General features: G+C 35.5%; 1 long non-coding RNA gene across 1 annotated transcript; it reads right to left on the reverse strand.

Moving 5' to 3' along the window:
• Positions 1-9,618: 9,618 nt before the first annotated feature.
• LOC122069295 lies at positions 9,619-17,077 on the reverse strand. The gene is made up of 2 exons (XR_006137426.1): positions 16,867-17,077; positions 9,619-9,991 (listed from the first exon to the last, which is right to left on the reverse strand). It is a non-coding gene; the product is annotated as an uncharacterized LOC122069295 (long non-coding RNA).
• Between the last annotated feature and the right edge of the window lie 7,087 nt (positions 17,078-24,164).

A 24,164-nucleotide genomic window follows, 5' to 3' on the forward strand; every position in this document is an offset into this window, starting at 1 on the left:
CCCATACTTCCGACTGCATTATAAAAATCAGAGGATCCTACAAAACTCCTAAAAGGATTATTCCATTGCCAGCATGGGCCACGCCAAAGCTAAAAGATTGCTTAGTCAGATAGGCAAAACCCAATCCAATAATATCAGCTTTGTTTCTTTAAGGACTCCAATCTTATTAGCATCAAGTTGACAAATCACATCCAAATGATCGTTTTAATCTTTTTTTAATTTCTTATACTCTTCCAACTTGGAACACAATTTAATATTCTTCAATCCATGTTGCATCACTCAATGTTACAAATAGTTTGTTGCTTTACATTGGGGTCTACCTACATAATAATTTTGTTTATGCACCGTGCAGCATAGATTCGTTTGATTATTAAAATCTTAATTAGTCAAAAGATTAAGTTAGAGAAAATTATAGAGAGAGGACGGCTATCAAGCTCATCCCTAGTGGCCATTTTATCCTCTTATGGGGACGGTTGTATCTCCATCAATTTTCCTAAGCAAAGATTAATTAACTGTTAGTACAGCCTAATGTCCAATACCGTTAAGCTATCGTATATTAATTATAAGATTTGGATTGGAAATGGGAATCTCATATATTAAATTATAGAATGGCAACATCTTTCAAGAACTTGTGGCTGTAGTTAGGGTCCATAAATCACAAAACACCCAGTAATTGGTGTTGGATTTCAACATAATTGAAAAAAAAAAAAAAAAAAAAAAAAAAACGTATGTAGATCTCCTAAACAAAATTTATCTAATTGGATAATCATAAAATTCCCATATATGATCTCTCTGACCGGTTTATAGACATTTGTTTTTATATATTTCATGTTTTTTTATTTTAGGTTGATTAATTTTTCATTATTTTATTTTATGAGAGATAAGCAAGCTACAATCTTTTATGATCATATAATCAAGAATTCTATGGAGACAACAAAACCCTTAAGTTATTGGTTAAAAAATGAAAGCGTAAAGTCAAAATTAACCAAGTTGGTTATATATATGGGCATATTTTGTTAGTTGTTCATAAATCTTGGATTTTGGGGTTGCATTTGGTAATTGTTGCAGTAAGAATTCTTGTTTTGGCTTATTCTTCATCTTCTTTTATAGTTTTATATGAAACACAAGCCTTGTTTGTGTTTTTATGTTAACTTTTAATATTTGATAGTAACCCATGAAGTGTTCGATGAAATGCCTAATTATTCTGGAAAAAAAAAATGCATTTAATCAAAATGCATTCAAACAGTTTTCGCATTCTCAATTGAGAATGCATTCTATGTCTTGAGAATAGGATTGCACATATTCAATATGGGAACACATACCAAACATTTTCTAGAAGAAAAAATAGCATTTTCTAGCCCTTATTGATACTGTTGATAGGGAATCTTTGGTGGGATGGTAAAAAGAGTGAGTGGGGTTTTTAAACTTCAAAAATTAAAAAGATTTTTAGTAGCAATAGAAAAGCTACTTTTGAAGTAATATAATATAATTTTTTTTAGATGGTAAATAAAACACCGCTATATATAGCTTATTAAAGCACTTTCTTACAACCACTATGAAAATAAGGCTAATACCTTTGGCGGCGGTAAAAAAATATTACTAGGATTTATTTTTAAAAACAGTTACAATCATACAAATAATGAAACAAATAATGGGTAAAAAAGGATCACTACAAGTATTTTTTTAATTGTAAAAAGTTATTATCACTAAACATTGTCTTTTAATAACAGTAAAAAGAATACCAGAAACTAAAAGTACTTGATAAATTAGGTGAAGAATAAAAATTAACATTGTGGAATATATTGTGTGCATGGATGTTCGGTGGTGGTAACATATTATTGTGCTAAAAGCTCTTAAAAATAATAAACTACTGTTGTGAAAAGTATGTGGAAAAAAAATTTTAAATTTAAAAAGAAAGATTGACACATAAAAAAATTATTGAATAATTATAATATTTTTGTAATTTTATAATTTTATTTCTTTTCTTGACTATCAAACGTAGCCTATTCTTGTAGTAGGAATATCAAATTGGGCTGCAAAACATGTTCCTATTAATGTGGTGTATCACATCACATCACATCGCATCACCTGATAGTTATTGTACCATCAGGTCTGATGTGTTTTGTGTCATTGTCTTAAGAGTGTTCTTCACTTTGAGGGTTCTAACTAATAGGTGGATGGAGTAAATGTGCTGCACGAGGGTTCTGAAATGAACAATCAAACGAACAGACCCGACAACATCTCAATGGGTTACAAAATTCACAATTTAGGGTTTTGAAAGGTATAATTGACTTAGTTTGTACATTTTTTTTTTTTTTTAATATTTGCATGTTTAATTTTTTTTTTCTGTTATTTTATGTGAAAAGTTTAGAATTTATCGTCTCATCTAGGCTTAGGACAACAAATATTTTCTTAATAAAAATTTCAGATTAATGTACTAGTTATTTTTATTTGAAATTTTGTTTTGATGATATATGAACATTTATCTAAAAAAAATAATAGGATTAAATATTCCTTTACCTATGGTAAAAAAAAAAAAGGAAGAAAAGGTCTTCCTTCAACAAGGGCCTCAAATGGCATGGAAATAGCATTGGAGAATAGTAGGTGGAGCATTATTGACTTCGTATGATAAGGAAAGAATAGTCTATGAATGTACCTTTCTTGGCTTCGTACAATAGAGGGACATTAATAATGGTCAATTGGCCATGGATAGGTGTACTTTTTTGAAATCTTTCACATAAAAAAAGTATTGTAATTGTATAAAAAATTTATATGTCATGAACTCTTTATAAAATTTGTTAAATACTCCAAAAAATAATTTGAATAATTTAGTAGTGTTCTTAGGATAAGCTCTATTGAATATGGCATTGAAATGAGCTAATTAGAAGAAAAAAAATCATGATTTTTTTATCCATTTTAAAACCTTCATCCCACCATGTCAAGAGTGACAACTATGCAATTCAAGGAAGATTTTTATTGTATAAAATGGTCAAGAAACTTTGAACGAACTAAGATTTAGATATCACATAAATATAAGGGCAATATCACTTGTTACTATAGACCAATGTCTAGATAACCACCAAGAAACCCATTTCCGATATAACAGGAGTTTTCTCAAGAAACTTATTTAGAGGAACATAATTCTTCATCTCTGTTCAAGTTAGGGATGATGTTTGGGTCTACACTAATATGAAATGAATTGAACCTCGAGGATAAGCACAGTTGGTAAGCACAAACACCTCACAATTAAGGGAGGATGAGTTCTTCTCCCTGGGTCTACGTTCCTTAAAATAAAATTAAAAAGAAAAAAAGAAAAAAAGATGAAAAAAAAAAAAATTAGACTACAGCTTTTGAAACAATCCAAAGAGGTATGAGGGGTAAGGCGCTTTGTGGTGTTGTGATGAATAATTGCATATAGGATAAGTATCAACATGCATACAAAAGAACCGTGGTGGGGTGCAATATCTTCGAGAACTTTAAAAATGTGTAATTAAACCTAAGAGTCTCTTCTTATGGAACATTTTCTTTTCCAATCTAGAAAAACGTTTGAATCTTTTCCCACAAGGAATGGCAATGGTTTTAAATTTGATGCAATAGACTTGTGGCACAAGCTGATCCGAGGGACCAGCAGCAGATCAAATGGTAATCTAATTGAGTAGAGGCCTAGTCCTAGAGGAAGTTGGAAAGACAGATTTGGAGCATACCATCTTAGCATTGAAGTCATTATATTTAGTTGTCTAACTAAAGTAAATGAAGATTTTTTTAATTATTTATTTATTATTATTATTAAATTTTTTTTTTTGGCATAAGATTTCAAGGGTTTATTGGAATAAGTTTCCCTTCACTCATAATGAAGGGAGAATATCTAAATCCACAAGATCTGACTTTCTGATTGGATTGAGAAAAAAAAAATTCAATTAGATTCAGAAAGAATCCAATCATAGAGTTGGGGGGTGGGGGCCAATCCCCATGAAATGGAAAATGATACATACATCTATGGATGCTTCCTCATACGCTCTCGTTGGCCCTCACACAAGTGTAGGAACCACACTCTTCCACAGGAAACACTTTCCACTCACCCCGACCCCCCCCACCCCAAATTGAATTCACCAGATCCTGTCCACTTCTAGAATTTTTGTTCTTTTAAGTGGTGTCCGGTTGGATACTTTGGGGTTGAAGGGGCCTGCGCCAAGATGACCTGGTCTCACCTGTTCTATTTATTTGGCTGAGGAAGTGTTGTGTAGATGTATCCGTATGCTTATCTTGGAAAATAAAATCAAGACGTTTCATGGTCCGAGAGGAGCAAATGTTTTAGGTCACCTGCTCTTTGCAAACAATATCTTTATTTTCATGAACGCATCAATTAAGTATGTTAGAAATCTCCATGAGTTTTTATATACATACCAGGAATTCTCTGGCCAGAAAATTAATTTGGATAAAAGTAATTGTTCCTGGGTCGGATACAACCTCACAGGAAACAAAATATTGTTGACACCCTGAGAATCCCTCTTTGCAATTTCTCCACTAAATAATTAGGGATGTAATTTTTTAAAGGAAGGGTAAAGAAGTAGCCTCTCATGGCGGTTAAGGACAAAATGGAGAGCAGGTTGTCAGGGTGGAAAGGTAAACTGTTGTCAATGGCAAGCATAGTGCAGCTAGTGAAATCTGCAGTTGTAGGGACGCCAGTTCACAATTTATTTGTCTATTGGTGGCCCTTTACCCTTATAAAACCCCCACGGAGAAATGGATGTGCAACTTTATTTGGATAGAAGATGCTAAATCGTCCAAAGCAATTACAGTGAAGTGGGACCGGGTTTGCAAGCCAACCTATGAAGGCAGTCTAGATATCAGAAGCTTGTGAGGTATAAACAAAGCCCTTATCTGCAAAAATGCATGGGAAATCAAGGATGGAAATTCGGTGATGAGAAGCTTTTTTAAAGCTCGGTTCTTTGGGAGAGCAGAGAAATCAAAGAAGAGTTTATTAGGCTTCTTCAACTTGGCCTGGATTGAAGCATGTGGCCTTTCATTTCAATAAAGGAAAGATGGGTTATTGGGAATGGCCAATCTATTAGCCTATGGAAGGACTGATGGGTATGGAATAGTAGCATTGAAGAGAGGTCTAATATAGAGGGAAGTTTTTTTGAAAGCAGTGATCTAAAGGTGACGGATTTAATTGATAACGGCATATGGTGTTTTCCTAATGTTTGTTCTTCCCTATTAAGAGATGTGTTCGACGAAGCATCTCGAATAAAATTGCATCAGTACTTCCTCGGCTTGGGAGGAAATTTGGTGGCACAACCCCGAGGTTCATTGGTATTCACTGGTTTGGTACTCTAAATTGCAGCCAAGGTAGGCTACCTTGGTGGTGATTCATGCATGGGAAATTCCCAACTGATGATGTTGTTCCAAGCAAAAACATCCCAATGGTTTCGATGTGCTCTCTATGTGGGAAGGCAAGTGACTCTATAACTCATATTTTTTTGGAATGCACCCTTGTTGTGGATGTTTGGAGTATGTTCACTGATTGCTTTGGCGTGAGATGGAGCTCACCTATTTCTACTACAGAGCTTGTGAAATGGTGGCTCAAGAAGCGTAGGATCCTGTCGGCTAAGGAGCCTTGATCAGCTGGCCTTATTTTGGTGGTAGACAATATTTGGAGGAAGCATAATGCAAGAAGATATAAAGGAAGATGGAGAATCAGCACCCATGTTTTTAATATAGTGGAGAGGGATATAAAAGACTCGTAACTCAACTTGAGAGGGTAGTAGTCAAATAGGGATCTTTTGTGCTATTAAAGGTTGGGATTACCAGTGCTCCCGTCTGTAAATAGATCTCCTCTTGAGGTTTTGTGGTGTAAACCTCATTTCGGGTGGTTGAAGCTAAATGTGGATAGATTCGATAGGCAATCCAAGTAGAGCGGGTGCAGATGGGATTATTCGAGACAATCAAGGTGATTTCATCAGCTTTTTTAAAATCTTCTTTGGAATACAATTCAACTATGTGGCTGAGTTTCAAGGTCTGAGGGTATTCACCATGCCATTTACAATAGGGCACATGCATTGTGGATAGAAGTACACTTAGCGATTACTGTTATGGTAGTTCACTCCAGGGTGATCTCCATGTGTTTTGGTATTTAAACTCTATTGGTATAAAAAAGAAATTATTTTTAAAATTTTTTTATTATAATATTCCTTTTTCTAATAATTATTACTTATTAGAGGGCCTATTGTAGTGTATTCCATATGGTATGAGGCTTGATGTACGTACGATCATCAGGTGTGACACGTGTGCTCTGCCCTTGTGAACTTGTGATTGGCCAACGAACTAATAGGAAAATGGCTTCCTAAGTCCAAACCATGTGCACGTTCGCACCACATGCCACACAAGGATCAATGGACTCCATGTAGTTCACCAATTCTGGCCATGGAACTTGTGAAGCTGTACCATCACTATAGCTTTTCGAACATAAAAGAAATAATGTTGAAGCATGGTGTAAGTAGCCCATCAATTAGTTAGGAGGGCTATAATTGATTCTCTGTAGAATTACATAAACTCATAAGGGTGGCGAAAATAAAAATCCATTTCATGTTGATGGCATGCCTTTGTGCGTGCTCTCATTAACCCCCGAGGCAACATGACTAGGCTACGATCATTTGCCCTAATTTCTCATCTCTAAACTCTACTGGTATAAAAAAGAAATTATTTTCATGCTTTTTAAAAATTTTTATTATAATATTCCTTTTTTTTAATAATTATTACTTATTAGAGGGCCTATTGTACTATATTCCATATGGTATGAGGCTTGAAGTACGTACGGTCATCACGTGTAACACGTGCGCCTTACCCTTGTGAACTTGTGATTGGCCAACGAACTGACATGAAAATCGCTTCCTAAGTCCAATCCATGCGCACGTGCGCATCACGTGCCACACAAGGATCAATGGCCTCCATGTGCGCTCTGTTTATACTTTCGCGCCTTTACTCCTTGGGGATTAAATTACCGCCCACGCTCCCACGTGACAGCGTCGTTCAACTTATATGGGGCCCACCTAAGCTCCTCCTGTTCTTTCTCTGACCTCCTCCGCCGCCGCCCCCCCGCCTCTTCTTTTCGTATTTTCAAAACGTGCCTCCAAACTTTCTATCTTCATTGCAGAAACTACCCATTACCAACTAAGTTTACAAAACAATCCTCCTTGTCTCCTTAACCACTCTCAATCTCAATCTTCACGTAATAGGGGAAATTTAAAATATTCAAAAAATATACTTTTTTTTTCTTGTAGAAGGTAAAATATTCAAATTAAATTAAATCAAAATGTGATTAGTTCCACCAATTAATTAGAAAAAGGGTATACCCAATGCACAAGGCTCTCGCCATTGTGGGGTCTGAAAAGGGTCATAATATATGTACCCTACCCTTGTTTCACAAAGAGGCTATCTTCTAACTTGAACATGCTATCACTAGGTTACAATGAAACAATCTTACTATTGCAGTGAGAACTGCCCTCTTAAATACAATTAATTAGAAACAACGACTATTATTCTACTAATTTTTACTCTTTTTATGTTTTTTTTGTTAAAAGTTATACTAAAGGGCGTACTTTGTGTACGAGACTCCCGCATGTTTGAGGTCCGAAGGAGCAAAAACTACATAACCTTACCTCTAGAATATCGAGAAATTGCTTAAACCACTTGACCATCATATCGCAACATTCGTATTTTACTGTTGAACCAAGCACAACACCTTTCGTTTTATACTAATATACAAAAATTGCCTTGCATGTGATGTACTCATGTTTAGAAGAAGGTTGTTTGCTTTTTATGGTGTTGATAATTAACAAATCTTATCTAATAATAAAACTTGCAAAGCTTTCACTAACGCATCAATTTTCTCCTAATAACGTGGGGCAATTCATTATGGTAATATGATAAAGAAAACAAGGTCAATTTTCCTAAAAATTTCAATATTATTTTATTTTCTTTCCCTCTCAAAGTAAGCTTATGCTATTGTCACTTCTCCCATGTGGTTCCCTCGTACAAAAGGGGGTGATTGGGCCTCTGCTTTATCCGATAGGAACCCAGAGATTAATTTATTATAATGTAACCTTACTTGTCAAATAATTAAGGAAGAGAGCACAAAGCCACAAACCATGGGAACATTAATTAAATTAATGATGGGAGAGAGCGTCAGAGACAAAGCAAAAGCAAACATGGTTATCGGAGCCAAAGGAGGGAAAAGGTATCCAATCTTAAACCAGAGAGGTTTTACATTTTGGAGGAGAGACTGAGAAAAGGGTTGAGAGTAGTTGGCTCTGGTGGAAGGTGGGTAGAGAGATTAGAGAATGACAAAGTGCAGGAAATGCTCTTTTGCTAACTACAATTAATTAAGGATTCCTTGCGTCTAAACGCACGCAGCTGGTGGCTGCCCAAATGCTCTTTTGCTAACTACAATTAATTAAGGATTCCTTGCGTCTAAAAGCACGCCGCTGGTGGCTGCCTTGCGAAACACCTTTCGTTTTCTTCTCCCCTCCAAAACCACGCAAAGAATCCCCTCCCATTTCCCCCAAATTTTGTTTGGGTGCATGTACAATGTTTGGGAGAGGACGAGAACTATGCAGCCTTACCCCGAGACTATCGAGAAGTTGTTTTGACCACTTGACCACCAAGTCGCAATATTCGAACCTTACCATTAGATCAACTATTCCCATAAAATTAACAACTACACTTTACCCTACAGTTGATGCACACTTTAGAGAGAGAGAGAGAGAGAGAGAGAGAGAGGCAAGCAATATCAACAATAAGATGCGAGAAATGGGACATTTATTAGCTTAATAGGATGATAATTTGTTGGCTTTCTTTAGATGTTTCTGTTAGAATAATCTTCTACTGTTTAGGCAGTTAAGGGGTGGGGGTATTATTTAGCAAATAAATTGTATAATGGAGTAGGAAAGTAATCATACACGTTACTCTTGCCACAATCCATTCACCAGAAGGCCTTTAAAAGCGTACACGGATTATTGGAAGGCTACTTTGAAGAAGTATTAAAAACCTATAATGGTTTGTGAATCCAAAGATGAAGTAGTGAACCTCACCGACCAGTGAAGGAAAACTTTCTCCAATAAATATTATTGAGTTATAGCAAAAAATTTAACTTCTATTTACACAGTTATACTTCTACTTGACTTGCCAAGTCAATGATTAGCTTCAGTAAGAATGTAGAAGCATGGCGATCGGTTTCCTTCATGAAAATATGCAGATATGATAATTTGGTTTAAAGGACTCTGAGACTACCAAGATAGATACATTGATTTGGTTATAACACTTTGAAATGGGCCTCTGCTTGACCAAATTGTTTAAAGGTAAAATTTGAACCCAATTCCTTATCATGGACAAGGATCACTTATTAACGTCTGACCACTTCTGAACATTTAACATAGCTAGAACCCACCAGAGCATGCACTAGATATACAGCAATTGTAGACATGAGGTGGAGTAAATTGGTCTTCCGACATTATATGATGTTAAAAGGCATGGTTCGAATATTCAGAAAAATCTCGGATATTTTTATTTATTTATTTTTTTTTTTTTGAAACAAAATGACATACGAAATACAAAAGTACATAATTTCAATCATTTTAATCATATTTTGGTCATTTCATTTCAAGATTTCACTCACTTCGGCCCAAAAAATGCACTGTTTCGTTATTTTGTTTCGCTAATTTCGACCACTTCAGCCCACTAACCCCCAAATGGCCAAACAAAACACATAAAAAAAAAAAAATACATTGTTTTGATGAAATATATATAATTGACAGGCCTACAGTTTGATTTGGCATTGGGAACATACCAAATAAAATAGAACTGTGAAGTGATGAACTTCAATAGACTTGAGGTTCATAACTCTTACTGACAAAACTGTTTTCCAGGCAGTCTACCAGGTGCTTTTCTGTAACTTTGAAGAGGGCTTGAGATAAACTAAGAGTTATCTTCCACCCTTCCAAAACCATCAAGAACAAGAGATCATATGATTTATAAGACTTAATATAGCAATGTGATTTTGCAATAATTGAAGTAAGAAGAATTCTCCAGTTCCAGCTGAATAATGGCATGAAGACACAGATTTATTTAAACAACATAGACCTTAGAACAGAATATCTCATAAAATTTACACAAGAACAAAATCTGAGTTGGCAAGGGGCATTTGCCTCAGGAAGCATGTGGTTCTGAATTCGACTCCTCTTACCTCATTGGGGCCACTCACACGGTGTGTTTAGTGTTCTTCACTGCTTTTAATGAAAGTTGAATGGTTCTCATTCAACCCCAATATGACCCCATCCATGTGGTTGGGGGTCAGTATGGGTCCACAAGACCAATCAAGCCAGAGGCCTGGATACCCGTCGTTAGCCCCCAAAAAAAAAAAAAAAACTCAATATTTTCTACTTTCCAGAACATTACACTGATTCTAGACTAGGAAAAACGGTTTTTCTGATATTAATTTGTCAAAGAAAGATCCTAATGTCCATCACATATTGCCTTGGTGTTGCTGCATGTCACTCTAATTCTTTCTATATCATAATCATGAGAGGCTTGGAACCTGGTGATTGAACCTTGTGTATGCTACTTATCAATTTATTATGACACAGAAGTGTAACTGAACATCCATTGTGATAGCATTTCATAATGGGCACCCCATTGAGAGCCACCAGGTCAATCCGAAGTTCCAAACTGTTGGTTAGATTGACCACCTTGTGGATTGATCACATGTCAAAGTTAGTTTCCCAACTCAATGGCCCCACCTTTTATTGAACTTCTCCACAGGTATCTTCAACCATCGAACGGTTTTACTCATACTACTGAGTTTTTAACCAATTTTCACCATCTTTCTAGTGAAAGATAACCAATTTTGACTGAAATTCTACAGGTGTACAAGGGGCTGTGGGGGTTCGACTGGAGAGTGAGCGGCCACATTGCAGCTATAGGATGCCCATAGTGAACAGCATGGCCCAACCCATGTTGCACTACCACCTTACCTAATTATAATGCACCACTAAAAATTCAATAGATAAAACTTTCACAATTTAAAAGCTCCATTTCCTGTACTCTATTTTGTTTAAGCTATCCGTCCATGCCTTCAAATCGAGTATTCTCATCAAGTATGTTTATTTCACAGCCATTTGAGAACACAAATAAAGGGATGATACTCATCCAATTTATTTGAAGTGTTAAAAGTCTCCAAAAGGACAGATCCTGCAAGAATATGACTACCCGAAGTACTCATAGGGGTTGTAACCAAAACAACACCCCAATCTCTCCCCCCCCCCCCCCCCGCCCCACAAAAAAAAAAAACCCCGAAAAAAAAGGGTTCTATGCAAGTTGTATCATTTGGTAATTCAAGTTACCAGGACCCTCCTACTATGGAGTATTGACTGAATAGCACGACACTTCAACTGTTTGTAGTGGTACTATGTAGAAATTGAATATAATGATTTGAATATTTGATCATTGTGTACTAAAGGAATACTCTAATTCTGCACAATTACTCATGCTGAAGAGCTATTAGGAGATCCTCTCCTTATGTACCATTTGCCACCATACTGGATGCTCTAGCTGTTGTGCATTAGACAGTTACTCAGTACATAAAACACAACAATATATGCTAGAAGGTATTATATGAAGTTCTAAGTCAAGCAGTCATCAATAGATGGAAAAGTGGATGGCATGGAACTATATATTATCCCTATGATCTTCTGGCAATCAAAGCAACTTCTATAAAGTTGAATGTGTTGAATCATCTTCAATGGCCCAAACTATGCAAGTTTCAGCAGCTATGAGAAGCCACATGTCTTGATTGAAAATCAAACCCAGTGAAAATTTATGTAACCATGATTTATGGAGAGCGGACAAAGGAAAATTTATAAATCATGACCTGGATATTTAACTCAGAACGAAGCCCTAGGATATTGGGACTCATGTGATATGGATCGGCCAATCAGTTAGGGAACACAGCCACATCAAACAGAACACACTCAACTCAAGCCTTTTCCCAACATGTATCATGCATAACAATAATATAATTTCCAAGAAAGAAAGCAAGCAGTATTTTAATAATCTACATCCTCTCATAAATAAATAAGATAAAAAAGTACCATTGTGAACTTACAACATGACATTGAGAATTCCAAATGTAGTATTGTTTTAAATTCTACACTGCATTAGGTTAAAAGGGCATGGATAAAATTGCAAACATAATAGACATTCATGTTGACTCCGAACCACAGTATTTTGTGCCAATAACAATTAATGAGCTAAGTCAGGAGCATATCTAAAATAAATTCAAAATAAAAGGGCCATGCATTGGATGGTCCAGTACATAGTACACATTCAATTCCATCTTGTTTAGCATGCAATTTATATATTATAAGGGTCCAGCCATCAAGGCATCGTAAATGACCTGGTTATAGTATAGTATCCGGTCCTCTTGTTCTTTGCCTTGCCTCTTCTCTTTTTCCCATTTTTACACAGATAACAAGTAATGATTTTGTCAAGTAAAAGAAGGGACTATAGGAAAGCCAAACTCCCTCAACGAAGGGGAAGGATCATCCTACAGACAGTGTTTGAAGATAAGTTAGCCAGTACATGAAGTACATGAGAATTTGTGTCCAGTTAGAATTGGGACATTACGGTAGTGTTACATTAACAAAATAAGGCCTTCAAATGTATGATGGGGCAACCTGTAAAATGAAGACATTCATTCCTTACTAAATGTTACTCCAATTTTTTTTTTTTTTTTTAATCTAGTAAGAATGTTGCCTCACTTTGAAATTTAAACTGAAACACACCCAAAGATAGAGTCATGATGATCCAGCTGCACTTGAGGTGGCTCCCTGATGTAGATCGAAGCATTAAGAAGAGGAGGACCAAAGTCAAAACCTGGGTTCAGTTAATCCCCATGGTTCTGGCTCTGGTCGGGTTCTGACCAGGGCCACCAGGCCCAGGCTAGCTTGCATAGGCACTGGTTAGGTGGTACTGTTCACATGGTTACTGTTCAGTGTTCATGCGGTTGTTGTTCATGTAGACCTATCATGGCCCCATGGAACCAGCTTGTGCAGAAGGATTTGGGATCTACCAATATCTATGGTAGCTACCAAATAATGGAGGAGAGACTTGGGACTGCCAAATATCTTTTAGTAGTCTCTACTTTATTTAGTTTCTAATTTCAGTTTGTTACTACTTCTGTTTTAATGTATGGCAACTAGATTTTATAGGAAGTTACTATTCCGGTATAAGCTACTCAATAGCAAACACTTTCCATTTTGTAACTTATATTTCTATTATAAATAAAGGGAAGAGGGCAGCCTAGCCCACGAATTTGACAGTAAACTTGAATGCTTACGCATTTGTGCTTGTGAGAGACAGCTTAGGTGAGATGCCCCTAGTAGAGAGAGGTGGGAGACGTTCTCCACAATAGGTGAGATACCTACATATCCTTCTTCTTCTCTATTTTCTTTTCTTTTATTTCACTCATATCTGTCCAGCGATAATCCAGCATATCCCTTCACTGTCATGGTTCAGATTTAGGTAACATCAGCAGAAATTTACTGTATATCAATTAATTGTTACTGTTCTTCAATCTCTATTCAATTCTAATGTCTTTCACAGCCCTATTAGTGTCTGTGATAGGTGTTCTGGACAGCAGCATATTATAATCTTCAGTTGTTGATTCCACAGTATCTAACCATCAGATCAATCTGAGTTTTTAGTTTGTTGTTCCCTTCCCTTGTTATTGCCTTAGATACAAGTCCGGAATCAATCAGACTACTGGATGGAAAGCTGCATTAGATTTTTCTTCACTTTCTAATTTCTGTTTCTGTTCCTTCGTTTCTCTCTTATCTGTCCAATGGATGAACCTAAGATTTTAGGTACATCATCAACCCTTAAGGACCATCCTTTGACTGTATTATCATTCCTACCCATCTGTCAGATTAGGAATTATTGTATTGTTAACATACTGTCCATAGGTTCTACTAAGTTTTGGTCACTGGAAACCTGATTTTCCGTAGGTAAGTGTTGTTCTTTTCCAGCCTATCATACCCATCACTCCCCTTATTCAATGTGTCCAGCACCAGGGGTAGCTCCCTAGATTCAAAATGCCCTGCCATTAGTTTTTGCTTAACCCTTGTCCCATTGCCAATCTCTTAGTAAGAAATGATACATGATGTCAAACTTCACCTTTAAAGGAAAGCATGAATACTAAAATATAAAACCTTGAGAGGTAATTTATACAGTCACTTGATTTTCCTATCATCTAGTTGATCTTTCAGTGATCACAATTAATATTGTATCCATACACACACCGAGCATGCTAAAAATTTTTAATGCACATTTTTCAATACTTCACTTTTTTTTTTTCAAGCTCTGAGTGGCCACTTTTTCCATTACAATTATTAATCTGTCTTCCTGCTTGTGACATAATACATTCGGGAGTCCTTATTTACATGTTTATTTTATTCATATTAAGCATAACTTTGCCTGAGTTAAACAATGATAAGTTTGTTTCCCATGTTCTTTTCCTCCTTCGGATGTCATCAAGAGATCAAGAAAACATATGCCAAAGAATTCTAGTGTCAGCAGGTTATTATTAGATGTCCATTAATTTCTTGAAAGTTTTACTATTTTTGGGAAATCTTATAATACAACCAAACTTTCTTCAAATCCTAAAACATATATTAAAATTATGAAATGTACATAAATAGAGTAGATAAGGAATTCTAGGTGCTTAAATTCACTTTGTCCATCCAGCATCCAGTACTTGGACTCCTATTATTGTCCCTTGTATTAAAGATTAAGGGTAAAAACAAATGACATATAAGTTCCGGAACAATTCTTCCCAAGTTACACTACTATAACATTATTGCAAATTGTTTGCCTCATGGTGGAAGTGTGAAGGTACTGTGCAGTGTGCACAGGGTGGTTGGCTTACAATTCGAACACATGTCAAACATAAATTCATAAGCATTGAAATCAACCAAATATTTTCTCCCTGAAAGCATCACTTTAGCTTTAATTATCTGTGAGATTTGTCCTCCAAGATAAAAACTATTAACATCCGGTAGCATACACTGAGAAGAGATCATTAGGTTATTAAATTTGTCTAAGGTAACAAGGTTAAGTTTTCCTTCTAGTCAACAGAGGTATCATGGTTATGCACTCATCATGTATTAACCAGTTCTATCAAGTAAGTTACATGCTCTACAGTGAAATTGTCATTATCACTGAGACTAGAAATAAAGACATGTTCACAGTATCCCCAAATAATGGTTAAACCACCAAGCAAGGTTAGACACATTTTCTGGTGGCCCAAAAAATAAAGGGGAAGGTTGGCACATTTTCCAAATAAACTGAGTATTTATCTCTCCATTTTCACTATGGTTAACTTGCCAATCACCACAATTCTTTTGGATAAACTTTCTCAATTACATCTCTCATCATGGACGGCCCTTAACATACAACTGTTTAAAATATTCACAAGTAAAAACCTTCCACCTTGGTCAAGACCAAATCCCCCATCTTTCCACAAAACGCAATTCCCAGGTCCACTAAGAAGTACATGTTTTTTCATATTGCACCCTGTTATCACCTTTTCCTAGCTCTTTTCCTAATGCCTTTCCTAACTCTTTTTCGGTGCTTTTAACTAACTCCCTTCTTCAATTAGCCAAATACTCAGTTATAACATCCAGATCAAACAAATGGAAGATCCATCACCCAACTCATAATGCTCCACAAATCACATCCTATGGAGGCAAACAATTTTCTTCACATGGAGCAAACTTCCTTTTTTCACTGATAGCATCCAGTACTCATTTGAAGCCTCAATTTTTTTTTTTTCTAGAAATGTTTTTAATAAAGTTCAGCTAATCCAGTCCAGAAGCTACGGTAAAGTATCCCCCATTACTGTTGGTCCACACCAATACAAGGACAGCACTTTATCAGCAGTCATCCAATATCAACATACCCATTGAATAATCGAACCACACTGATACAGTAAAGATCAGAGATGTATTGCCATCCTCCCTTCTCCATGGCACATTCCAAAACTACTTTAAGCTACATTTTAACCATAAATAATGCATGCATACAATGAAAGCAAAACTCCTCCACCCCACCCCCAAATATCCTGAAGGAAATCTCATTGACCTGAAAAGTGATTCAGCTTTCAAATTTCAACCATTAAATAGTTGGGGCTTTGTCCCAGATATGCACGAAGAAAAAACTCCATTTCCAATCTGCTTAGAATATATAATGCCCACATTACAAGCACATACTTCAACAACATGTCGAAAGAGGATGGGAAAAACATCTCTTCCCCTCACCCCCTCCCCCCACCACCCCAAATAAAAAATAAAAAATGAAAACCTAAAATATACCATTCTTGGAACTAGTTGGCACTACTTGCTGAAATTCGGAGATCAACCCATATGGGTATCATCACTTTATCAACAAAAATTTCCAGAAAGATCAGAAGTATACTTATTGATCTTCCTTGAGAACCCAAACCCAGGAATAGCTCTACAAAAATGATTGGGTCAAAATATCCAATACACAGCATGAGTTGCTAAAGGATGTCAAACAAACCCCCTTTAAGTCTGCTCTTCTATTGCTAAATATCAATTAGTATTCAATCTGCTTTGCAAGAACCACCGCATGCAATATAAACCCAAAACAAAAAAAAAAAAAAAAGAGAAAAACCAAAAAAAGAGTTTGAACCAGAAGCAGAAGCAGTAGCAGAAGCATAAACAGAAACATCATAAATTTCCTTCTTTTTCTCTCCTGAATAAAGAGGGAAGAAGAGATTGTAACTTGATTGATTACCTGAAGATGGCTTTTTGCTGTTAAGGAATACGGAACCCCTATGCAGAGACTGCTGTGATGGACCCATAACCCATTACAGAGAAAAGCCGGAGCTCTAATCCTGCCTGGGCCCTTTTAATTGCAGAACCAGCTTGGTGAAATTGTCTCATCTGGGAAAAGTAAATCGAAAACCCCAGACCAGAAAAAATTGCATAAAGACAAAATCATTCGGCCTGGCTTCTCTGGCTCTGCTCTTATTATAGCTTAGTTAGCTGCAATGTTAAATGAACCGTGTACCTTACCGTGAGATCAGAAATCAGAATACACGTGGCTTGGCCAGGTTTAGCACAAGAGTGGGGTCAGGATCTAAGTTGACACAGGCTCTAGCCTAACCTGGACCTTATGAATACCAAAAGATCGTTTTATACAGTTTCCAATATTTCTGTTTTGGACCAGTGATCGATATGTAAGATTACAAAGATTGGAACATTTCCAATAAAGCCCAAAACAGAAATAAAATTAATTGCTAATTCTAGGGAGACACAGAACCATATCAGTGAAATAGAAAATACTGCTTCTAATATATGGAGAATATTATAAAAGGGAAAGTGTTTTTTTGCGGGGGAGTGTGATTCTTGTGCATGCATGATAAGATCAATGAAAACATATGAAGAAGGGAAAGAAAACGCTACCCACTTTGGGTTCCCCTCGCCTAGAAACTAACATGGGCAATTGGAGGCAAGGCAGGGGCGTCTTTTCACAATCTGCCCCTACTTCCCCATGTATCTAGGTGAGGGGGACGTAGCTTTCTTTTCCCCATTATATGATGAGAAGAGGTTTTGTCTATAAATGTGCACTAATCCATTGAATTGAGTGAAGGATCGTATTTTATACACTATCATGCCCACTTAACAGTTTGATACATGCCCATGCACCATGCATAGGTGAGCACACAACCTTTGGCCTTATATTATCTAAAAGAATTTTTTTTGTTATTTAAAAATTTTTAGGGAGCAGTTCAAGGAATCCATTCAATGAGACTTTAAAATTGTCATGGCAACATGGTTCAGGCTTAAATCTGCTTGAATTATTTGGTCAATCGTCATCTATCCATGGTCAAAATTTTAAACCAATTTGGTGTTCTTATTTACATACCATTATCTATGCTACAATATTATAGGAAATGGTTCCCAAATCCCAACCCCTCCCCCCAAAAAACAAAAGAAACACCCTCTAAACAAAATATAGATTTATCTCTTACAAAAGAATTAAAGGCTATGTTTGATTGCAAGGGATATTGAATGGGAAGGGAAGTGAAATTTTTATTATCATTACTCCATGTGATCTCCGAGTGAATGTATAAACTACATTTTTTTAACCATATTTATTATTGACACATTTTACAGATAATTTTTATTTACATATTATAGCAAAGTGTTTTAGATGCAAAGTGAAATGAAATTTAATAACCAAAATTTAGAATAATTTGAAGTTAATGATAAAGTCACATGGGATAATGATCACAAACATTTTTTTTTAACTATGAAAAATTTATTTCCCTTCCCTTTAATTCCTCTTGCAACCAAACGGAGCGATAATAATCAAATGGTTACAATATTAACTCCCCCCTCGCCTTGCTCTGACTAGTCCTTCAATCATATACCCAGGTAACCAGCTCTCTCTCTCTCTCTCTCTCTCTCTCTCTCTCTCTCTCTCTCTTCCATGTGTATAACTCTAGTAGAGCTTTAAAAAAAGCCTAAAAAGTGAAACCACTAAAATTAAAAAGTGGTATGAGGGATCTTTTTTATCATTGCAAGGGAAATTGAAGGGAAAGGAACTTTCAAACCTAATAAATAAACTTTCGTAAACATTATCCCACGTTGTTATGTCACTAACTCCATATCGTTTTATATTTGGTTATTGAATTTCACATTTTTTTTTTCTTCTTTTATATATGAATACTGAATTTCATTTTATATTGTATCTAAATCTCTTGTATTTGAAAATTATAAAAACAAATGCATCTAAAAGTATTGTAACTAGATATAGTAAGAAATTTAAGTAGTTTTAGGAAAAATAAATAAAATAGTTTATACGATGGATAATAGTTACAAAATGTTCCTTTTAAGATTTAAAAATTTTCATTTCCTTTCCTTTCAATTTCTTTGTAATCAAAAGGAGCTTTAGGATCCTTACTTTAGACATATGAGAGAGAGAGAGAGAGAGAGAGAGAGAATTTTTAGGACCTTTATGCATTTTTTGTGAAAGAGTCCATCCAACATTCACCAAACCCCCCTTTAGAGTTTTGAACTCCTAATCATTTTCCATTTATATACAGTGAGACAACACAAGTTGGTTACCAGATTTTGTGATTTCCAATTGACGCACACAGAAAAGAGGAGGCATAATATTCCACAATTTGTAGTCATGTCTGCAGGTCCATCCCATGAACTAATACTAACTCATCAGTTTTTTGGCTTTCCATACATCTATTTTTTTATCATATATATATATATATATATATTGGTTAAAGATTAGAAAATTTTATTAAAGAAAAAAAAATAATAATAATAGAATCAAAGTACATCAAACACAAAGAGCTAAAGAGCAGCCCCCACCTTTTGGCATTGCCATCATCAGGTGAGCTCAACGGCTACTACATAAAGTGATAATGCGGTCTCGCAAAACATCTTTCACGAACTCCTCTCTGATGTGAACTGGAAAGGTGAAGAAGAAACCGAAAGACTAGTTTAAGCAACTTCTTTAGCATGGTAATTTGTTATCACATTAGCTTCCCTAAAGAAGTGTGTAATTTTTCTATTTTTAAATCGGAGGTACAAGGTAGCTACACTCTAGTTCTGCAGCAAAAACTATGGAATAACTTTAGCCTGCACAGCCATCACCATTGCCTTTGAGTCACACTCGATCCACAAGGAGCCGTCTCTTCCCTAAACTAATCAGATTGAAATATCTCTAAACACCCTATATGGGATCCGTAACAATACATCTATTTGCAGCCATCTCTTCCCTAACTCTTCATTTTCTTCACATGCATCAAAGAGTGTATTGCGTGGATGCCTTTGCATGAATAGTAGGATTATGTACGAGGTACATGAAGTAGTTGTAAGCACTATGTAAGTTTGTTTGTGGGTAATTATATGGAGGGAGGAGTTATTAACAGTGGAGGTAGAATGGTTAGTTAAGATGGAGTTATTATAAGAAGTGATTAAGTGGATAGTTAAGTGATTACGATTGTAGCTATTTATTCATGATTTTGGAAAAAGAAGCGATCTTCGAAATCCCTAAATTATGTTTTAAGAGATGAGGTAAGCTTCCTCACTTAAGCCAAGATGCTAGGCTTCATTCGTAAGACCAAACTCTTCTTCTTTTATCCCCTTATATATCCACCCCTATTTTTTCTCTTTCCCTACTTTCTCTCTTCTTACTCACCTTATCACAATAGGTAAGACATGATACTCCAAACACATACCATTTAGCATCAGAGCTAAAGGATGGTGAGTTGGCTCAAGGAAGGACAATAGCAAATTTTATCCAAACTAGAAGGGAAACATTATCTTCTCTCAAGGCTCAATGAGCTATTTGAAAGATTGCACACGAAGAACCATGGGCTCGTTCAATATGTTTCTTGGAGTGCAAACAAATTATTTTGCTGAGTTTCAAGTGCAATTGAAGGTATCATATGGCTCGCAATAGGGCAGAGGATCCCCTTTGGATTGAAATAGACTTACTAGAAGTGGTGATACTGGTTCAAGCAAAAATTGTTCCATGGTACGCATGCAAGAATGGTTAACAATACAACCATTTCTTAGTTCAAGAAGGTGGAAGATTGCTCACTGTTATAGAGAGGGGCGGACCATATTGCTGACTATCTTGCAAAGGTGGCTACAAAGTCCCAATTGACATGTTATAATTCTGCTTTACCTCCATGCATAAGGAAAGAGGTAGAGCATGACGCGGCATCAAGATCGCGGTATCGGTTTATCTAGTGTTTCTCTCCTCTCTACTGATGGCAATGCCGAAGGTGGAGGGGAGGGAAATTGAGGTTTTTTTTTTTTAAGCGAGTTAGACCCTTGCTAATGGCTATGTCAAAGGGGGGGGGGATTTTCCTTATAGCTATGTTCTGTTAGTGGTTCAATTATTTCTTTGCTCTTTGAATAAAATTGAGGAGAATTTCTAGCGAAAAAAAAAAAAAGGTTAATTGAAAGATTAACTCCACATCAACCACCAAATACAAAACTTGAAACTAGTGGGAACTAAGGCATCCATGCAACATCAAATTGGAGTTTGATCATGGCCATATCATCAAACGTTACAAGAATCAACTTCACAACAATCTTCACTCCTAAACTAGTCAAGCTTGACTTTCTACACTACAACGGTGGTAGAGATACTACCAGTTGGATGTGTAAAGCGGGTTTGGCTAGCAAGATCAAGACAACCTTCCTACCATGTAAGATGAAGAAGAGACTCTCTATCTTAAACTGCAAGTTGTGTTGGATTATCGAATTCAAAAATACAAAGAACAAATCATTATCCATTGGAATATCAATAGCCAAAGAAATTTTGGAATTAGTACACCACAATATGTGATCAGGCTGGGAATAATTAAAATTTTATTTGTATACTCCTAAACTGGTCACGTGCTGGGGAGGATTAATTAGAAACCATGAAGATTCAGTTTCCTACAATTGGTAATGAGGATAAGACCAAATTTCAAGAGGAATGGAATGTTATATGCATGGTAGGATTATGAACATGGTACATGAAGTAGTTGTATGCATTATGTAAGTAGTTTGTGGGTAGAGATGATTTATTAGTTCTCAAGGTATGATGATTAGTAGATGTGAAGTTATTATAGGAAGTGATTATGTGGGTAGTAATGTGATTATTATTGTAAGCAATTTATTCATGAATCTTAAGAAAAAACGTTGTCTTTGAAATCCGTAAATTATTTCTTGAGAGATAAGGCAAGCTTCCTTACTTAAGCCAAGACGTCAAGCTTGGTCCGGAAAGCTAAACTCTTCCTATTTTATCTCTTTCCCTATTTTAATTTTTTAATTTACATTAGCGTATTCTGAACCTTCCAAAACATATTCTTTTTTTTCTACAAATAAAATTCAAGGGATCTACCCATCAAAAAGAGAAAGTAAGGGATCCTATAGCTAGGGTTAAAATTTAAGTCTAAGAAAAGAAAATGAAAAGCATAAGAAGTGTAAAGGACAATGTTGCAATTTACAACAAGCTCAATAGTTTGAGGGACAATGTTGTCCTTTACAACAAGCTGAATCTAATACATGTATGTTGTTTACATGTAAGATTTCATATATATATATATATACATATATATAAAAAATTTGTTGACCATTAGCCAAAAAAAAAATCCAAAAAATGTCATTATAGGTGCTTAACTAAGCAGATAGGTAGAGATATTAAGTGAAAACACTCTCTTCTCTATCTTAGCCCTTAGTAGAAAATACAAGATCTTTTCACTATTATCAATCATATGATCACTACTTCAACAATTAAACTAAGTATATATAGAAATGGTTAGTCATTATATATGAATTTATGATGCAATTTGAGAACGGCAGCTTCCTCACATTGATTCTCTTTATCTGTTATGTTTACCTTGTAGGTGAAGATAAACTTTCCTATTGAAAAAAGTGAGAAGAGACTGATACAAGAATCTAGCGGTTATAATCTAGATACTTTATTGTTTCATGATTATAGAAGGGTTTTTTATGTATATATTTTTTTGGGATATTGTTTTATGAGATATTGCTAATGTCTTTTTTTGGTAGGAAGATATTGCTAATGTCAGTACAGGAGTAAATCATCAATTTCATGTACCATGCTATGGAGTACAATTATTTATCACATACTGCAGTTTGTTTATTATATATACAGAGAGTAGTACGCTAGCCTCAAAAGTCCAAGATATCAAAGAGTTTCTCTTCAAGACCATTAGTTTTGCACAGTTCTTGATAGGTCACTGATACTCTTTTTTTTAGAGGTTGGTATTTTGATACAAGAAAATATTAGCTATAAAGTGATTTTTTTTTAATGAAAATTTATTATTTTTTCTTAAAAAGACAAAAAAACCATGCACTTGAGGACCATGACACCATATATATATATATATATATAATATTGGTATAAAGATCAATGGGAGTGTATGCTGATGGTTGTTCACCTGGTAATCCAGGCTGCTCGGGAGCTAGAGGCATGTTCAGGAACTTGCATTGTTTTGCAACATATGAAGCTATGGGAAGCAATTTCATGGCAGAATTTTCTGCTTTCTTTATTGGGTTGCAAACCGCTATGTCCATTAAGATCAAATATCTATGGATTGAATGTGATTCTCAAGCAGTCATCAATTGCATCAAAAGCCAAAGAATACCATGGAACTTGCAGCAAAAAATGGAGATTTTTCAAGCAATATTTGCAAGGAATTTCTTGGAATATTACTCACTACTATCGTGAAGGAAATGCAGTGGCTGATAAATTAACAAAGCATGCAACAAAAACAAGACAGTCAAATTTCTGGAACTCAATTCCAACATTTATTAAGTAAAATATTGATTAGGACGCTCAATTGAGAACACGTTATAGATTTACATAAGGTTTTTCCTTTTGTTTGGATTGCCTCTCTGCTAATGGCCATGCGAAAGTGGAGTGGCAATTGAATGGTTTTTCATTTCTTCTCATTCCTTTGCTTGTAATTCTATATTTAATTTAATATATCATTTTTGTTAACTGTTAGCAAAAAAAAAAAAAAAAAATTGAAAGTGTATGCGAAAGCATCAACAGAAAGGGCAGTTATTTCGCACCTCCTGTGTTTAAGCACAGTTCCACACTCCTACAGAATAACTATGGTTGAACTGATTTAAAAAAAATAATAAAAATAAATAAAAATAAAAAAATAAAATTATGATCGATTGAAATGGCAAAGCCCATGTCATCCATGGTGCATATCCCAAGCAAAGAACACCTTGGGCAGTCTCTGAATTGAGAAAATTGAGTCGCGGCGTGGCAGAATTCAGACAAGTTGGGGTGGGGACCCTATGCCATGCATAGCTACATGAGATTATCACTTATTTTTCTTGTAGCATACACCATCTCGTCCTCAATTGCAAGCTTTGTTTCAATCATCAAAATGAAAATTCCTTCATTAGGACATAAAACCCTATTTCTATATACTCTTTTTTTTCTTTGCCAAGATCCCATTTCTAAAGACACACAATGGAAAAACAAGAAATAAAATACTAGGCCTAGTAACACCTAGTTTCTGTGGAGAG

The sequence above is a fragment of the Macadamia integrifolia genome, unplaced genomic scaffold (genome assembly GCF_013358625.1).
Source record: "Macadamia integrifolia cultivar HAES 741 unplaced genomic scaffold, SCU_Mint_v3 scaffold572, whole genome shotgun sequence".
In the NCBI taxonomy this organism is placed as follows: Eukaryota; Viridiplantae; Streptophyta; class Magnoliopsida; order Proteales; family Proteaceae; genus Macadamia; species Macadamia integrifolia.